We start from the raw sequence: 16,352 nt of genomic DNA on the forward strand, positions 1-16,352 counted from the left end.
AAGTAAATGATTAATAAACTGTTTAAATACATATTGCTATTCAGACATATAGTAATAGTTACTTAGTGTGTTAATAAATGCTTTATTAACATTTATTTCTACTGTAATTCATGGTTAATTTAGGGAGTTATAAAGCATTTAGTAGTGGTCACTTAACTATTTTTGTGAGCTCATCTAAAGTGAGGACTAGTTATGCCTTGTAAAGCATTTATAAAAGAGATTTAAAGGCTGATAAATATTTTTATGTTCTGTATCACTGTGTTGTGTTTGTTTCCTTTTTCTGTTTAGAAGATCAGTGAGCCTTTAAATCTCCTTTATAAATGCTTTACAAGGCATAAATAGTCCTCACTTTAGATGAGCTCACACACATAGTGAACTGACCACTACTAAATGCTTTATAACTACCTGAATCTACTACATTTACTTACACTTTCTAAGTGATGTTATTAATCAATGACAACACATAGTTTGTAAATAATGGTAAATAATGTAACTGGTTTGTAAATAATGCTATACTTCATTTAGAAATGATAAATTGATCATTAATAAAGTATGAAAGTACAATTATTAAACACATTATAGATATGCTTATAAATCAAGAATAAAGCATTTATAGCTGTATTTATAAAATGCTTATTAATGTCTATTAATGCTTTATAAATGATGAATTAACTGTTTAGTAATGCTTAACTAATGATTAATAGCGTGCAGTTATTATAAAGTGTTACCGTTGTTTCTTGTGTATTTATATTTTGTTATTACTTGGTTAGGTTTTCTTCTCTTTTGTTTCAGGAGCAGGGGTGACCCAGAGCGGGCAGGTTGGCTATCCCTGGAGGGTGCACAGAGACTTCCCTTTTTCAAGAGTGTGCGGTGTAGGTTTTCTTGCAGTGGATTTCACTGGAGTGTGTGCTTTTGAGATTTGGTACACGGGTTACTCACGGGTCAAACCCCCGTTTATGATATGATGATATTATGAGGGAAAACACATGTTTTCAGGATAAGTAGATCAAAAGATCTGTCTAAACCTTGATCAAACTCACCACTTTTTTGGATGTAACGGAATCTAAAGGCAAAGTTACGATGTCTGTCTCCTGGCACCCAGCTGAGGTTGACCGATGTTTCTCCAGCAGTCATGTTGATTACAGATGGTGGTTCTGTGGAGGGAACGTGTAGATAAGACTTGACAAATATTACATTGTCAACAAACAACAAGAAGGCTGAAATGTTGGCAGTGCAGTTTCACCTCCGTCCAGCAAGGTGGCGCCCTGCTTTATGATGAGCTCCCCGTCGCCAGCGGTGTTGCGCGCTCTAAGGTAGAAGAGGTAGTGGCTCTGAGGATCCAGATCCTTCACGGTGTACTCAGTAACAGCGGGCAGATCGATGCTCTCCACCGGCCGTGGGCTCGAGCTTCCAGACACAACTGAACAGAGCACAGAACAGAAGCCAGTCAGAACAAACAACACCCTACATTAAGCTTCCCTTTGAACAGGTGCTCATCAAAGACCAATAACTCATTCTTTAAAAATCATGAATAAAAAGGGTGACTTTAACACAGTACCGGCCAAATAGTGAGCCATTTTTAACTGACATATTTTGGGACCTCACCAGTTCAGCTTTGCTGCTGACATTGAAGTTGTACTTGTAATGGCTAAAGTTTTGACTGTAACGCTTATATATTCAGGATATACAGTATATACTCAAATTGATGGACTCATAATGCAATAGCACAGAGTGTCTATAGATCGGGATGTTTGACCCACTCTCGAGGTGTTGCAGCAGGTATCCTGTGATCTCTCCGTTGGGTTTGTGTGGAGCTTCCCAGTACAGCGTGACCTCTGTCTCAGACGGGCTCTCAAAGGTCAGGGATGAAATTGGTCCGGGAGCTAGATGCCGAGGAGCACACGTTCAGTTCATCTAAATCCACATTCATAGAGGATCATTCCGCAAAGAAAAGTGACCTTACCGCCCTCTGGAGTGCTGAAGTGATGCGCCTCTGAATGCGGACCTTCACCTCGGCTGTTGAAAGGTGCCACTGTCAGAGTATAGTTCGAGTAAAACTGCAAGTCGCTCACAACCACCTCCACCTTGTGTTCAGGAACCTCAATCACTCTGTTCTGGTCCACAACGGGAGATTGGATTGCCAGGCCTCGGCTGTGAGTTCTGGGGCCCTTCCTTCTCAGATGGATCTCAAGAGAAAAAAGAACGCCGGATCACACTTTATATTAGGTGGCCTTAACTACGATTTGATGCATATCGTATGCATCTATGAATTTACTAATTATATACATATATTTTAGAGCATTCTAATATTACTTTTAAAATACTTGTAATTAATGAACAAGTGTAGTTACTCTGTTAATCCTTAAAATAACCCAACCATCACCCTAAAGACTAACTCTAACCCCTATAACCCTAACCCACCCTAACTCCTAAACCTAAATATGAGAATCTTCCAGAACAACATGTAGTTACACAGAAAATCATAGGTGTTTTATTTTTCTTATGTCAATACATAGTAGTTAAGGCCACCTAAAGAAAAGTGTAACCGAACCCAGCTATGAGAATCAGCAGCCAAGTGCAGAAACTGAATTATGGTTTAAGATCGTGTACCTTGTAGCCTAGCAAGTGTCCGCGGACAGATTCTGGTGTGACTGCACTCCATCTAACCATGACCGCAGTTTTGTTCAGCTTGACGACTGACACTTGTGACGGGGCTTCCAGAGGTACTGTGACAGATTGAGAGAGCTGATTTTGCGTTTATTTCACATCAAATGTAGCAATACAACATTGTTACAACTTCTTTGTCAAGGATAACACACTAAAGTTGCATAAACTTAGTTTCATTGTGGTCTTTGATTTTTTTGAGTTGAGTTACTCTGTCAAAAGGTTTCTATAAAATACTGTGTTCATAATCTGGATCAAAGCAGAGGTAATTTTACCGGTTTACTGTCACAGTTTTTCCCAATTGTTTACACACTAAAATTAAACCTTGAAACACAATGTTCAAAATCCCTAAACCAAGTCTGTGTAATTGGAGGCTCAGTCTTGCTTTACACTCAGTTTTTAATTGTAAATCACACTGTTTGCAAAACTCTACACACAGTTCTCTACATCAGGCACAGCATTCAAAATTATAAAATCTCTTTAGCCCTTGTTTAAAGCAACACAAATCACAATGCCATGCTCTCAGCCTTAATAAGCCTGTTAACATACAAAATCAGTGAAGGAAAGAAGAGAGCAGAAAAAGAGACGAGCAGAAACACAAGAACTAACACTGACTTCAGCCACAGGACAATCTCATCTGATAATATCAGAACAGAAACTCTCAGTTGCGGTGTTCATTTCGACTCGGAGTCGCACAATAATGCCCACAGAGACAGTGAATATACGCTGTATGGAGATAGAACAGGTATAGTTTAGTTTATTTACGGTTATAACTTATTTGTCATCTGCTTTTATCCACTATTAATACCAGCCTGTTGAAGCAAACCCTGTCCGAATGATGACCAAAATAACGTTATACTGATGAGTTCAGTGAAGTTTATTGTACATCATACAAAAGATGAAGCTTTAGTTTTACTCCAGAGAATCACAGTAAGAGCTGAATAAACACAGTATAAGAAGTGAGTATTAAAGTCTCATCCATAAACTCTCTCTCTCTCTCTCTCTCTCCCTTTCATTATCATCAACACACACAGCGAAGTACACAAAACACTCGTTACAACTAACAGTAAACAAATATATACACACCTTTACAGTGGGTGCTTAATAAACTGGTAAACTGTAACTAAAAAGCGCTATATAAATTTGGTGACTTGACTTGACAAACACGCTCAAGCTCTGGAGATTATCACATGAACGAGACAATACCCAATCAGAAAGCAAGCTTACGAAAGACTCACTCCAGCTCAGTAACAGTAACATGTTCATGTTCACACCATCTCCATGATTTCAGACATCCCTACCTGCAAAAAGACATTTCAGGGAGGTACCCATTCCCGGAACTTCCGGGAGACTTGGGATGTCTGCGATTTCATCTTACATTTTTCTTTTGTTCCTGTAAGGTAACGGACACACCCAACCCACGCCAAAGAACGAACGCTGATGAAAGCTGACGGTGCGGAACACACCGGAAAAACTAAGTCGGCCGACGATCAAAAACTGCCCGACTGCCGGATTGGTGTGTCCCTGTCCCTGTAAGCACCATTTCTTCTTGGCGGTCATCCGCCATGTTTGTTTAGCTTAAAGTCACGTTTGATGCAAGAGATTTTGCGAGAATTTGCAAGATTTTTCTGTTGTCTATGAATGGAGTTTATTAATGTGTGTTGTGCTTTCCTGGTCACATCGCGGCACTCCACACACTCCACTAGAGGAACAACATGGATAAATCTATTATTTTTTATCGTCATGTTTGTGGTCTCTCACATTTAAAAAATATTATAAGATTTAAAAAATATTTTAGTGTGACCCCAGCTCCAGATGATATTCTCAGATACTGTGATTTCATTGTAATCCTTCTCACAATGTCACTAAATTAACCATTAACTATTCACCTGATCATGTTTTATATGGTATCATTGTAATCTTTGACCATCAAAGCATAGGGGTAGACATCACATTTTCCATGTTATCATGTTTGGTTCAGCAGATATAATAAAAAAATACATAATTCAGTTATGGCGGAAAGCAAAATGGCCACCAGGGTTGCCACAAGGCGTTTTTGCAATGGCTCCATTTCTGAAAATGTTCAGTGACCCAAACTGTATGTGTACCAATTTTCATGCTATTATGAAAAAGTGTTACCTAATTTTCGCATATCACCTGGACTAATAAGCCTACCGATGGGATATTCATAGTGTAACCCAGGTATTTTCTCTGCCTTATTTTCCCTTCTTACTGCTCCACACTATGTTCACGTTATCGCGAGACTTTATGTTAGTATCGCGAGATTTGACGCAGAGCTTGCGTCACTTTCCTTCAGATATGGCCGCACTTGTTGGCTGGTGTGTGCATAGATATCATATATAAACGCTAGATGTCTCGTGCGTGCTGCTGGCCAATGGAGGTCGACGTCCGCATGGGGCGGCCATCTTGCCACAGTGTGCTCGCTCACTCGTTTAATGGTGCATGTACTTTTAAATAACCATAACTTGCTCAATTTTCTACCGATTTTCAAACGGTTTGGTTTGTTATAAACGTCAGAGGGCGAGTTATGACACTGCATACATATGAAAAATTATAACATACATGTTCAAGCATTCAGAATTATAGCCACGTTAATAATGTTTGTAAGAAACCAAACCGTTTGTAAATCCGTCAAGATTTCAGAGAGATAAGAGGATTTGTGTGCGTGCTGATCACTCACTTTACATTAAGCCTGCCTGTGACAAGATGGCCGAACGGTGATGCCGGAACTGACTGCGCCATAAGACATCTAGCGTTTATATATGATATCTATGGGTGTGTGTGGGAGCCGGGGTGTTTGAGCTGCTGCAGGTGTTTAGCCCTGTAAACGTATACTTTAACACTCTAAACTGCCGGTTTGACTGTTATGCATGCCAACCGGTTTAGATGCCTCCACCATTCGGTGCTGTTTGAGTGACTTGATACGGGAACTGGTGAGTTTCATTGTGTGTATCATACAACAATAATATGTTAATGCTAGCGCGCTTGTGTCTTGTATATGGACCTGTTAGCCGGTGATGGCGCTGACTGTACTTGTTTTATTGTACTAAATCAGACTATATATTCTGTGCTTATTTGTGTTGAATTTATATATGAACAATGCATTGATATTTAATGACATTTAAAGCAATATTAATGTTGAGTGATTATGAAGTGGTTAACCACTATTTAATGCTGATATGTATTTTGGAACTATTTTTTACTGATAATGTTTATTTATAACGCCTGTTTCACACATCCTCCGTGTGCAGTGTGTGTGCGGTGCAGGAGCAGCACGAGCTATAGTGCTTTCACATGTGCTGCGTTTGCAGTGACTGATCCGCGGCTGGACCACAAACACATACTCACTATTTTTATTTCAAATACAGAAGTTATCAGCTACTTTTATTTTAAAAAAAAAAAAGCATTGCGATTCTCAAAACGAAAAAGCATTTTGTCAGCATTGCGATTCTCTTTGTACACATATACACTCTTTAAAGGGACACTCCACCCATTTGCATTAAGCTTTGCATTGTTAGAAACCCAGTCATACTGTTGAATGGTCGTGCAACACTCTCTCATTTTCCCCTGAGACGGGAGAAATCCGTTATTTACCTCTTACACTTCCTCCTACAATGACGCAAAAATCGTCATTTTGCGTCATTGTAGGAGGAAGTGTAAGAGGTGGGGATTTCTGTTGAGACTACAGACACTCGTTCCTCATCTTTCCCGGGGGCGGGACCCGCTCACGCTACAGACCTATCACAGATCAGTGGGTGGGACTTTACTCTCTGAAACTGAAAGCAATATCCTCCATCTTGTTTGAAGCTAAGCTAACAGGTGCTGTGGAGACAGATGTAAAGTTATGACAATAGCGGAGGAGAGTGCTCAATATGATATAGAAGGATTTCGGAAGTCTGATGCTTGAATCAGGTGTTTGTGGCTACCTTTACAATCCGCATTATAGCGAAGAGCAGCCGAGGCAGAAGACCTGCCTGCCGCGGACGAGGAGCCCGGACTGGCTCGAGTTAGGGCGGACTGGTGGCGCCGGTGATCTCACTATGCAACTACGAACCGCTACGAACACAGAGATAGAGTCCGTCTGCAGCAAAGAAATGACAATTTCTCCTGGACGAAATCTCTGAATCAGACGAGGGCACGGACGTTTGTGTTGAGAACTATCCTAGTTTCGCACCGCATATGTTCTGACTGAACATCCAGGTACCATGCAATAATTCACCTTTTCGAAAGAAATACAAACGAGGAGTAATGCACTAATGAGTTCGCCAAACTAACTAGACATTTTGTGTGAAATGAATTTCAAGCTCTGGTGGTAGCTAGCCTTGTAGACAGAAGAGTGATTTCTCTTATAGGCAGATATGCGCTTTCTGGATTAGTGGGAGTGGCTTGCGGAGCTGTGCAATGTGGTGCATTGTGGGAGTTGTTGTCTTTCATACAAATGCGTCTGAAGTTATTTTTTGTCTTTCCTCGGTCACGAAGGCACCAAATTCAAAATGTATTTTACATTTCGACTACATATATGACCCACTTTAAATAAAAAAGAATGTTCAAATGGGTGGAATGCCCCTTTAATAGACGTATTCACTTTTAAGCACAATTTAAATTATTCAATGCATTACTTCTAGCCTATATAGATTTATATATTAAGTTGCTCAAGCAAGTGGTAAAATATTTAACAATGTAGGCCTACTTATATTAAACTTAAAATTGACAAATAACAGCTGACTCTCATGCCTTTTCTTTTGCATTTAAATCTTTATACAATAAATCTTGCATGTCACACAGAACTTGTTTTTCCACTTCCACGAGTGAGACGAGTGTTGTTCATTATGTCGCCTTGTTGAGGTAAATAGTAGTTTTCCTTGCTTTACCCCGGTCTTAAAGTAAAAAGATGACTGTGAAAAATAGTAGTATTTAATTAAATGCATTTATGGTGAAATTACTACATTTTCATGTCAATCTGTGTTCATTTTGACCACGAACCCTGTGCTGTCACTTTAATTCAGTGCGTGCAGAACAGCAGAAATAGACTTGTGTGGAAACGATCTCTGCACTGCTGTATACACACCGCAACTGGAACGGATCGCCGGACTGCACCCGCATGCAGTGTGAAAGCTCTAACCTGTTAACATGGGTACGGAAATAAATACGCACCGCATACGCACTGCAAACGGAGTATGTGTGAAACGGGCGTAAGAGTACTCTGGTTGATTGCTAAATGATTTATATTGCTATATGCAGTATTTAAATCGAATCATGTACATGATGATAAAATAATGAAATTGTGACTATGATAACATTATGGTATTATATGATTATGGTGATATAGTTATGATGCTTGAAAACAGTGTTACTTATTGCTGGGTCCTGTTTTGTACAGGCCAGGTTCTATGTATGGATGGCGAGCTACTAGGCCTGGAGCCGAAGATTAAGAGTGCACGCATCTGCCGGAGCGGTAGGAGGCGCTGCTCCCCTCACACACCCTCACACACATTAATACTGGCCTCATGGACTGATCTTCTCATGAACTTCTTCTAAATGATTGGCCTCTGCCCTTTGCGTGGACTGTGTGTGGCTTTGAGCACTTGGATTGTTGTGTATGAATTCTGAAATTGCTTGTATAGGCTCATTAACACCTTTGAACTGAATACTACCTATGTGCACATGTACACATTGTAAATACCTGTCATCTTATTTTACTGTAATATACACCACAACCTGGCACCGCAACCTTGTGTCTGTGTTTCATTAAACCCAGCCTTTTCCTCCTGGAGCTGAACCTAGTTTTTCTGATACTGGTCTACTATACTATAGCCAGTCATGAGGAATTTGTGTGTTTAATGTATCTTGAGTTATTGATTTGGGTTTATTGCAGTTCAATAACAATAATGGATGCGTTTTTGTAACGTGGTATCAAATTAACAAATGCTGTGCTGGTGGAGGGCATAACAGAACCGGGAGGTAAGGAAGTTATTGAGTTTCTAAACCAATATGGTTCAATAAATAAGATTGAGAATATTTCTGAACCAGAATCCGAGTTCGATGGTGTGCTCGTTGTTGAATTTACCAGTGGTGTGGCTTTGGAAGTGCTGCGTCCCACTTTACCGCACACATTTGTCTCTGCTAAAAAGACACCTACATTCTGGAGCTATCTACTGTCTATACAGAGCACTTTGCTAAAGCTAAAACTATGTTGTATTTGTCTGATTTGCAGAATTTAGTCAAATTAACTGGGGTGGATTACACAGAAGTGCTCAAAACAATGATGTCTCAGATTGGACTTTCGGTCTCTGAGCTCCACCCTGCGTCTCATGTGAAAGAGCCACCAATCACAGAGTCTCCTGCGCCGCCAGAGCCATCAGTGAAGCCATCAACTCAGCCCCCACCAGCCACTCCTGTTCCCCTCATGGACACTGCTGCTCCCAGGTCAGCCACTGAGCCACGCACCGATCCTTCTGATCCTACGCAGCCGGGGTTCCAGCATCGACGTCCATCCACCTGAGGTCCACTCTACGCAGTAGAGCACATTGTAAAGAATGAGGAGAGTGCAGCACATCACCAGCGGCTCAGGGTATTCTCAGGTCGGCTCCCCAGACCTGCGCATGAGGCTGACTACGACACCTGGCAGTCAGGGCTAGAACTGCTGTGGAGAACCCATCTGTGTCCGACCTCCATCACTCCAGGAGGATAGTCGAGAGTCTCCTTCCTCCAGCAGCAGACATGGTCAAGCAATTGAGTTCCAGCACGCTGCCTGCTGTGTATTTAGGCACTCCTGACTCTGCATATGCTACCGTTCAAGATGGGGATGAACTGTTCACTATATTTATGGACACATTTCAGGACGCTGGTGAGAAACCATCCGCCTACCTCCAACAGCTCCAGGTTGTCCTGAACTCTGCCATGAAAAGGGGAGGGGTCATAGAGTCTGAAGTTAATCGGCATTCGTGTAACCAGTTCTGTCATGGTACTGGGACAACTCCCTGATTGCTGAGCTCCAGCTAAAACAAAAGAAGACTTGTCCACCCACTTTAGCTGAGCTGCTGCTAAGCCGCCGGTCAGTCAGTGCTATACCTGGGGCATGTAGAGTTTTTGGGAGAAGAATTTGATGTACCGACCATTGCCCTGGTTGTACCTGATTGCCATCCCGAGGGCTCCTCACCTGTGCTTATCAGCATGAATACTCTGGAGCGTTACAAATGCTCTGTGTCTGTCATTTTGGTGTAAAAAACTATTTTGGAAAGTGATTAAAATAGTTTTGAATGCAGTGTTTTTAGAGTTTTGCGTTTGTGGTTTTGTGATTATAATTTTGGGAAACTGGAACAAAGATTCAGCAAATGTATGTAAATAATTGGGAAAAACTGTAAGAGAGGATTGTTGAGAATCCTCAGAAAGTAGGAACTGTGTCTTTCTGATCAACACAAAACTGGCACTAATCAGCATAAAGCAACCTAGACATTATGGAAATGCTGGGCTAAGATAAAGCAAAGCATGGGTCAAAGCTAAGCTTTCAAGAACTCATCTAGATATTAGGAAACGTACGATCTTCTCCTGAGAAGCCAATCATTATATCTGGTTCTGGTCCGGCACCAAGGTCATTGGCTGCCAGAACTTTAAATTCAAAGGGGATGAAGGTCCCAGTGTCTTTCACGATGAACGGAGGATGTGAGACGCTGCTTTTCTTCCAGTGTGGCTCTCTGGCTGAAAATCGACGCAAGTAGATGATGTACTTAAAACCTGGTCCATTAAAGTACTGTCGCTCCATTTCCTTCCAAATGCAAGAAAGAAAACGAGATTAAACATGATGCAAATGTCAATCTTCTCTTCATCATGTGCAATATGGCTCTCTCTTTTGGAGAAGACTTTTCTCCAGTGCAAGATTGTTAATCACCTTCCATGTGATGACCAAACTGTTTGGATCAATAGACACACAATATATATATATATTCTAGCTTTATGCATTCTTTTTTAAAACACTTGAATGTGGGTAATTTTCATTTTGCCAAAGACTACATTTAGATCAGATTCAGAAAGATTATCTAAACTGTGATGGAGTAGACTGAGTCCATCAACACCAGATTTTTTATTTATATGCTGTTTAATGTTAATGATCGCGTTGTTTTACATATGCATCTGCTTACATATGATATCACTTGTTCCTGCATCTCTTTCGCTTGTGATGCGGAGATTCAGAGCTCTTTCAGAAGATGCGTCATGGTGCCCCCTACAGTATAACAGTGAAAACACGGATTGCCGGACAACTCTATCAGTGGCGGGGAAAGAGTTATGATTAATAATCATAATTACAGCATTTCTCATAAGTGATAATGCTTGGAAACTAAAGTATTTTTTCTCCAAAATGCTCTCATGGCAATTCATGACTATTTTATGTTTTGGTGAATTGGTGGCTAATGTGTACAATCGCAACGCATATTTTCATATGATCTGCTTACACCCTATTGGCGAAACCATTGGCGGTCTGGTTTAGGGGTGAGGTCATGTCTCATACAAAATTAATTCAAAATCACCACCCCACATAGCACATTGTGACGTCCCAGATCCGGCCCACATGCAGTGTGGAATGACGGCCCTTGGGCGGCTCACTCCTGTTTGCCGGATCTGGGCCACAAGCAGGCCATAGCAATGCCACATGTCAGTCAAGAGCAAAGAAATAAACCAGAACTGGACCTTATCTGAGCCACAAAATCTGTGTATATTAAATATGGAGTCATTAATAAGCCTGTTAACAAGCAGAATCAGTGAAGGAATGAAGAGAACAGAAAAAGATCTGTGAAGATCTCAGCAGAGGAGGATTAAACAACTCCACAAACAGCATTACCAGCTCCACTTATTACTGACCAGATTTAAGAATTAACAGAGGTTTAACTCTAAAGTGTAAAAGAGTATAATAGAGTATAGAGTATATTATAGACAAAAGATATAATAAGAGTTAAGAGCCCAACTAATGGAAAAACTAATCACTGTTATGGTGACTTCAAATTAAAAACTTTAGAGTTAAACCTCTGTTAATTCTTAAATCTGGTCAGTAATAAGTGGAGCTGGTAATGCTGTTTGTAGAGTTGTTTAATCCTCCTCTGCTGAGATCTTCACAGATTTAATGTCTTCTTTTATCTTCAGTTGATTTCATCTAAGGCTGTGGCTGAAGTCAGTTGTAGTTGTTGTGTTTCTGCTCGTCTCTTTCTCTGTTCTCTTCTATCCTTCACTGATTCTACTTGTTAACAGGCTTATTAAGGCTTATTAATGACTCCATGTTTAATATACACAGATGATTGTGTGGCTCAGATAAGGTCCAGTTGTGGTGTATTTCTTTGCTCTTGGCTGACATAAGGCATTGCTATGGCCTGCTTGTGGCCCAGATCCGGCAAACAGGAGCGAGCCGCCCAAGGGCCGTCATTCCACACTGCATGTGGGCCAGATCATCTTTCCACATGTGCCAGATGTGGGCCGGATCTAGGACGTCACAATGTTGCTATGTGGGACTTTGTAAAATAGACTGGGTTGTAACTTCCATTGCATTTTTCCATGTATTTCATGGAGTGTTTCAGAGCTCAGAGGATCTTACTGGCAGCTGGAGTGCTGTACGAGTCTGAGGGAGGACTGGGCTCGCTGCGTCCTATGGCATTGACAGCGCTGATCCGGAAGAGGTATGTGCTGTACGGCAGCAGACGGACCTTCAGGTGTTTGATGTCATGAGGAACTATCTTAAACTTCTCCCACCGGGAGGATCCGGCTTTCGTCTCTAGAACATACTCTGGTGGACAACAGGGACGAAAGGCCACATAATCATAATGTAGCTGAATCATGAATAAAACATGATTTGAATCATATCTTTTACTAAATTCACAAATCGAACAATGAATGTCTGCCATCTAGAGTCTGGATATTTTGTTCCTGAATAAGACAGAATGGATCCAAAAGAGTTCTTGAGAAAACCTTTTTTTCTGGAGCATTAGGAGTGTACTGAGGATTTGATCGACAGGGCCCTAATGCTCAAAATAGAAAAATGAGAATCCACCTGATATTCTCCAAATTAGCACACTTTTGGACTAAAGCCCAGAGGGACGGAGCTCAGTAAAAGTCTCTGATGAGAAGTGCACAGGAGTTTCTTTCTCAGTGGATGTATAACAGGTTCAGATTTCATATTAAAGCCATACCTTCCTACAAACATTAAAAAAATACTGTCACTGTAAGATTTTTACAATAAGACAGAGATAAAAAAAGAACCTCAAGCCTTAGAACTTTCAGTTACACTTTATTTCTATGGTGATGACATGTCAACGAACTCTCTTTAGAGTATTAGTAGACTGTACTGTTCAGGATCAGGTTAAGTAGGTAAGTTGGCATGTATTTGCAATATAGTTACTTATAGCCAGAGGGATGTCTTAAGTGGACCATCAAAATAAAGTGTTATTGACCTTTCTAATGATTTATAGTTTGTCAAGATTAAATAAATACAATAAAACATAGGATGGGGTAAATGGTGGGCTATTATGAAAATAGTCAATATGAATAGAAAATAGAAAATATCAATGATTTGATAATAATTACCAGATACGGGACTGTTGTTGTCAGCGCCTGGCATCCAGGAGAGAGTGACACTATGGTCCATCTCTTCAGACAGCTCCAGCGAGTGAGGAGAAGCAGGTTTATCTGAGGACCGTCAAACACATGAATGTGCTTCAGAAGCAATGACATGTAAAGCCGCATGTCTAACTGGAGGAGACAGACTCACCCTGTACGGTGATGGAGCCCGTGGCGCTGTCGGAGTCGAGTTTAGTGCTGATCTCACAGCTGTAGGTTCCTGAGTCCTTCATCTGAACATCGGTCACCTTCAGAGAGCCATCTGGGTATTCAGTGTACCTGCGACCATGTGGGAAACGCAAACATTAAACACCAGCAAAGCCACCAAAACATAGAATTCATCCATACAATGCAATGCATACAACTTCACGAGTTCCTTTGCCCATGTAATCTTTAAGCTAATAAGGTTAAGCGTATTTGGCTTGCTGTCGGCAGTGGAAGCAGCTTCATCTCGAGCTCAGATACACCCCCAGTGGGATTGCTAATGCTTGGATGAGGAGTATGGTAAGTAGCAAGATACCTAAATTACATTGGTGGAGTTGGGGAGGTGGAGCAATGCCAGAACACCTGATGCCAGAGCGAGGTGAGCGAGCGGCTGCTTATATGCTCCGGCCTTTAAATGAAGATTAGATGGGGTCACTCCTCCCAAAATTACATTGTGAACTTCACATATGACAATCTGGTTTTACTGGTTTGAATTTATTGCTTTATGGAACGTTTAGATATTCATGGGATTGTTTTGATCACTTAGTGGACAATGGGCGATAAAATGGCAAGACAATAGATACAGTTCAATTAAAGGCACAATATGTAGTTTCTCGCTGTAGAGGTCGCCTATTCAAAACAAAGGAGTACCTTGATGACGCTGAGATTGAGCGCAGAATCATGGGAGTTGTTGTCTTCATCTCACAGCCGGAAAAGAATCTGACGGAACTTGGGCAGAAATAATATTCATGCAGAGATTATTAACATTACTGTAGTATAAAGCAGAAACGGGCCGAATGCGGTGGAGCGGGACAAGGCCGCTGGAGAGATTTCTCAAGAGCAGCGGAACTTTATCATGTCGCCGCTTCTTCTGGTCAAGAGTATGTGGAGTAACACAGCGCTTTTATCATTACATTTGTCTGTTGAAAAAGATGTTATAACATATGTGCATTCACTCGCCGGCTGCTGAGAGACACTTGTTGCACACTGCAGTGAGCGAGATCGATATTACAATATCATATTAATAAATCCTGAATGGCTTGTGTTGCTAAATGGCATGCAATTAATTTTAAAACAAATTGTATGTTGGTGAAAATGCTGCATTACTGTTACTAAAAATAAAGCTGGATCTTATGTTAGCCACTTGACAAAATAGAACATGGTTAAAACATGGTAAAAACATGGTACTCGCGGAAAATCAAGAAAATAAGCAATGCAAATAATAACATTAACAGTGTTGAGCTGTTAAATGAATGCAAATAATGACTACAAAACAAAGAAAAAAAGAACAGAATCAACAGAAAATGTGCATTATCAATTGACGAGGTTAGAAGATTTTAGATACAAATAAGCTCAAATCTTGTGTTTACTTGTTATCAGATGCATCGATCTTGCGTCCGTCCTTCTTCCACTGAACTCTGGGATCTTTTAACTTTTCGTCCACTGTATATTTGCACTGTAAAACAGCATCATTTCCACGTACAACATGGAGATCCTGGGGAGGGTCTACAATCTTAGTTCTGTCTGGAGACATGAAAAGACATTCATGACTCACTTTACTTCCATAATGTGACACAATTCCATATAAGAGATGTGGGCCAGGAATGGATCATGTGGTGAGAAATGTATGTTGTGAATGTGAGTTTGCAGCACTTAGTTATTTTAGTCGATAAAGTTTTAAATATGGATATTTTTCTTACACAAACACATCGATTCACTTCAGAAGGCCTTTATTAACCCCACAGAGCCGTGTGGAGCACTTTTATGATGGATAGATGCACTTTGATGGACTTCAAAACAGAAACTGCCATTCACTGCTAAAGCTTGGAAGAGCCAGGACATTTTTTAATATAAATCTGATTGTGTTCTTCTGAAAGAAGAATGTCATATACACCTAGGATGACTTGAGGGAGAGTAAATCATGGGCTAATTAAAATTTTTGGGTGAACTATCCCTCTAATAAGCCTGTTAACAATCAGAAGCACAGTCATTGCATACTTTGCATGTGCTGCACTTTGTTTTATTGGTATACATTTATTTATCTATTTACCCTTTTTAGAATTTGAAAGATAATAAAGATATTGTTTTGATAAGTGATATCTATGATTGAAGTCCTTGAAAACCAAAAAAGTAGAGCTTGAAAGTCCTGGAATTTCATTTTACAGTATCTGTACAAACCCTGTAAGGTGTATCAAGAAAGCACATTGTTCAGTTTTGATCTATGCTACTTGTGATGATAATTTTCTGATGGATATGGACACTTACTCAAGACCTTCAGCTCAGCACTGATGCTCCTGTTGCTGTGTCTCATTGAGCATGTGTAGATGTTGCTGTCCTCTCTGCTCACGTTACTGATCTGAAGACTTCCATTGGTCATCTGAGACATTTTAGGATTAGCATGAGCTGGACCGGTGTCTACAATCTCCCTGCAAACATGAAGTCGCACTGGATTAAACACACAAGACAACATCACATCTGAGCATCTGGCAGACAATCCTCAAACCCTTATTCATACTGCTTTATTATTAGTGCATTCATCTTTCTCAAATATAGGTTATAAGCTGCTCCAGATTTAAACATCTTTAAAGTGATTTGTTTTAATGATACAAATATAAAGCAATCATTATATAATTAATATTGTAAAACTCTTGCATAGAGTTCTGCTCAGCATGGATTTACAATCATAATTCATTTAACTCTTTCCCTGCCATTGACGGAATTTTCCGGCTTTCTGGGTTTTCACTCTTATACAGTAGGGGGCGCTATTACACACCTTCTGAAAGAGCTCTGAATCTCCTGATCAAAACACGGAGAAGAAGATGCAGAAACAAGTCATCTCATATGTAATCATATGCATATGTAAA

General features: G+C 40.4%; 1 pseudogene across 1 annotated transcript in view; it reads right to left on the bottom strand.

Moving 5' to 3' along the window:
• The window catches only part of LOC311095402 (neural cell adhesion molecule L1.1-like), a 40,349-nt pseudogene that overhangs the window by 18,338 nt on the left and 5,659 nt on the right, over positions 1 to 16,352 (bottom strand). The window contains exons 5-17 of the transcript in view: positions 15,754 to 15,914; positions 14,859 to 15,012; positions 13,436 to 13,563; positions 13,252 to 13,353; positions 12,266 to 12,454; positions 10,225 to 10,383; positions 9,553 to 9,683; positions 9,072 to 9,195; positions 2,611 to 2,726; positions 1,964 to 2,186; positions 1,761 to 1,883; positions 1,244 to 1,420; positions 1,041 to 1,154 (exon numbers count right to left, since the gene is read on the bottom strand). The product of the transcript in view is annotated as a neural cell adhesion molecule L1.1-like (transcript). The remainder of the gene's footprint in view (positions 1 to 1,040; positions 1,155 to 1,243; positions 1,421 to 1,760; positions 1,884 to 1,963; positions 2,187 to 2,610; positions 2,727 to 9,071; positions 9,196 to 9,552; positions 9,684 to 10,224; positions 10,384 to 12,265; positions 12,455 to 13,251; positions 13,354 to 13,435; positions 13,564 to 14,858; positions 15,013 to 15,753; positions 15,915 to 16,352) is intronic.

Source organism: Abramis brama, assembly GCF_963993115.1.
Source record: "Abramis brama genome assembly, chromosome: 13".
Lineage (NCBI taxonomy): Eukaryota > Metazoa > Chordata > Actinopteri > Cypriniformes > Leuciscidae > Abramis > Abramis brama.